The sequence below is a fragment of the Miscanthus floridulus genome, chromosome 3 (genome assembly GCF_019320115.1).
Source record: "Miscanthus floridulus cultivar M001 chromosome 3, ASM1932011v1, whole genome shotgun sequence".
Lineage (NCBI taxonomy): Eukaryota > Viridiplantae > Streptophyta > Magnoliopsida > Poales > Poaceae > Miscanthus > Miscanthus floridulus.
The window spans coordinates 109,124,499-109,128,082 of NC_089582.1; positions in this window are offsets into that span (position 1 = coordinate 109,124,499).

Here is a 3,584-nt window from a genome sequence, read left to right on the forward strand (position 1 = left end):
CTACTAATTAATTACTGTCATAGCATTGGATGATATAATAAAGTGACATGATATCATGCAGCGTAGAAGTACGTTGTTTTTTTTCTAATAATATTGTAATAGTCTTCTTAAGACGAGACAACTTGGATATCCAAGTATATATTATACCATGGATTGGGATTATCCTTAAAAGTGTTTGATTAAATGGATCATCTTGAGATTCAACGGCCCAGACTCTCGAGGATGTTCACAGGAGTTGGGGGGAAAATTGGGTGGAGACTATCCCCACGATGCATTTGTGGGCATCTACCGTGGATTCATGACATGTGTCCATACATAAATAACCATCGATCTAACTGTGGACTGCTGCATAAATTAATGGTAGTGCTGTGTGCAGGGCGTTCGGCCATTCGGACAGACCTAGCTTCCTGGGCCTGCAACTGCACTGCATGGCCTGTGGACCAACCAGTTTCTTATTACCGTGCATTGGTCGAATAAGGATAAGAAAAGGAGACCTCCCGTGCTCTGCGTCGTCCATCGTCCAAGGCTTTCCCTTCCTTTCATTCCCCAAAACTATATATACCGCTACCATCTCCACTGCTCATGCCCCCATGCCAGCCGGACCTCCCTTGCTGCTGCTCCTCCTCACCCGCCCACTCCACCTGACGGTTCGGGCACCGACGTGCCCACGTCTGGGAACCTCTTCCTCGGCTGCCAGCTGGCCATCGAGGCCGTCGCGCGCATGCTTGCGCCCGACGACGCTGACAGGCACCGCCGATGTAAGGAGAAGCACCAGGCCCTAGCGTGGAAGCCCTCCATCTCACGCATCTGCTATGGCTGTGGCGCCCCACTGCAGACGGCGGAGGAGGCCACATCAGGATACGTCACATGTTGCAGATGTATCTTTCAAATGTTTCAAATATTTTAGAGGTACATTGCATGTGTTTCCTGTGGATGTTGCAAAGGTAGATCGAGATGTTGCACATGTTGCAATGGCTATACACGTATGTTTTAAGTGTATGTTCCTAACGTTTCATCTACTTCAAACGTATGTGCCGGTGTTTCGGACCGGCGGGCCCTCAACCAACTAGTAAATTTGTACTGCGTGTTTCCAATCCCGGATGGTGATGCAAAGAGACACAAGGTTTATACTGGTTTGGGCAATAGGTGCCCTACGTCCAGTCTGAGAGTTCGATCTTATATTCCTTGCACCAAAATGCTCGTAGTAGGGGGTTACAAGCAGGGCGAGAGAGGGAGCTTGTCCCAGGTCTCCGTGTGGAGCGGCGTGGATTGCTTGAGATGTTGATCTTAAGCAGCGGGGAAGCTCGTGTGTTCGTCCGTGCGTTTATGCGTGAGTTCGTCGCGTGGGCGTAGGCCTAATCGTAAGTGTTCGATCCTAGAAACGGCCCTGGTCCCTCCCTTTTATAGTTGAAGGGGAGACAAGGGTGATACATGCGCTAGCTACATGGCGTCGTGCGAACGAAGGCGGCATGTCTGAGCCCTGTAGCCTGTTACTGTGGTGGCATGGGCGACGGAGTGGTCTCGTCCTTGAAGTACTGGGGCGACGCGCCGATCACATCCGATCCTATGCGTCGTGGGAGCTCCAGTGTTATCTCGAAGCGGGCGTGGCGGTCGGCGTGCTGGTCACTGTGTGTTGACTACGTGAGAAGCCGAGGCTCAGTTGGTGCCGAGGCCGAGCCATCATGGGAGGCTCGGCAGACGTGAATCCTAGGGTTGCCGAGACCCTGAAGTAGATTGCCGAGGCTTGGAGGGAGTAGTTGGTCTCATACGCTGATTCCGAGGCTATGGTGACCCGGACTTGACTCCCCATGCCACGTTGTCTCTAGGGCGGGGATTAGGTGGCACAGTGTAGTGCAGGCACTGATCGTGGGCACAGCACCAGAGCATAGTGGCCGGCAATCCCCGTCGCGCCCTGTCTAGGTCGGTATGGCATTGATGCGACTTCTTGTCTCATCGGCCACTCTGCAGTGTTGAGCTGTCGTTCGACTGATATCACGGGAGTAGTTGGCGCATTAATGGGATGCGACGCGCTGTCGGGGAGACTGGTCGAGGTGGAAGCGACGGGTTGTTGCCGAGCCAGCCTCGAGCGATACGGAGAATCGCTGTCTCATTCGAGGCTTTACGCGCGGGGCCTCGGGCGAGACGGAGAATTGGTTCCTCGTTGAGGCCTCCCATGCGAGGCCTCACGTGAGGCGGAGATTTGGTAGGCTGTCGAGGCCTCCCGTGTGAGGCAGAGAGCCGGTGGGCTCGGCCAATGCCTGAGGTCAACCGATGGTTTACCTTTTGGCTTTGTCTTTGATAGGGCTTAAGTGATTCTTTCGGTAAACGTTTGGGGTACCCCGTTTCATGGTACCCGACAGTAGCCCCCGAGCCTCAGGGAGAGCGTGAGTGCTCTTCTTGAGGTTTTGACGAGGCTTGACTTGCGGTAGCTCCTGGCGGAATAGTGTTTTGTACTTCGAGGCCTCGGTGGGTGCGTGCGAGCGCACCCGCCGGGTGTAGCCCCCGAGGCCCTGGAGAAGTGGATTCATTCCTCTAGGGTCTTTTCTCATGTTGACCGAGGGATGTTATCGTATTTGCCGAGCCCACAAGTGTGAGTTCGGGTCGCGGGGTCTCGGCAAAATTGCAGGAACCCCCGAGCCTCTACACGGAGCGAGAGGGCGATCAGGAGTCCTCCTGACTTTTTGTGTGACCCTCGTGCTTCCTTTTCGCTCAGAAGGAGGGGTGGAATATGCCAGGCTACCCTCGGTGGGCGCGAGCGATGACACTTCCGGTGAGCTGTTATCGGGTAAGTCCGAGTAGAGGCCCGTGCCTCATTCGCTAGGGGTCAGCTAGCGGTCTAGAGACACACTCCAAGAGTACCAGAGAGTTTCTCTAGTGGGTGTCGGGGCCGTTCGCTGGGCCCTGGTGGCTTGGTGCCTCCCTACGGTGGGATCCCATTCGGAGACCTCCCTGCCAATCTCGGACACGACTTAGGACATCCCAAGTGTTTCGCTTGCTTGGGCCTTGGCCCTGTACGTGCTCGCCCATAGTCGTCCCTGACTCTATTACCCTGGGGCGGCTGTCGAAACCCTTAGGGGCCCAGCCTTCGAACCCCTGGACCGTAACGGGCTCGATGCCCTTTATCGCGTTTGTTCGAGTCTTCAAGTGCGGGCTTGGGTCGCTTGTCTTTGTCTTGGGTGCAGGAGGAGCCCCTGAGCCTCCGCATGGAGCGAGAGGGCGGTCAGGGGTCCCCCGGACTTTTTTGTTCGACCCTCGCACATCCTTTTCGTTCGGATGGAGGGGTTGTTTGCCGAGCCCACTCGTGTGCGAGCCTAGGTCACTGGGTCTCGACAAAATTGCAGGGAGAGCCCCCGAGCCTTTGCACGAAGCAAGAAGGTGATCAGGAGTTCCCCTGGATTTTTGTACGCCCCTCGCGCGTGAGGGTTTGTTTGCCGAGCCCCCCTCAGGTGCGAGCCTAGGTCACGGGGTCTTGGCATATATGCAGGAAGAGCCCCCTAGCCTCTGCACGGAGCGAGAGGGCCGTCAGAAGTTCCCCTGGCTTTTTGTATGACCCTCGCGCGTCCTTTTTGCTCAAAAGGAGGGGT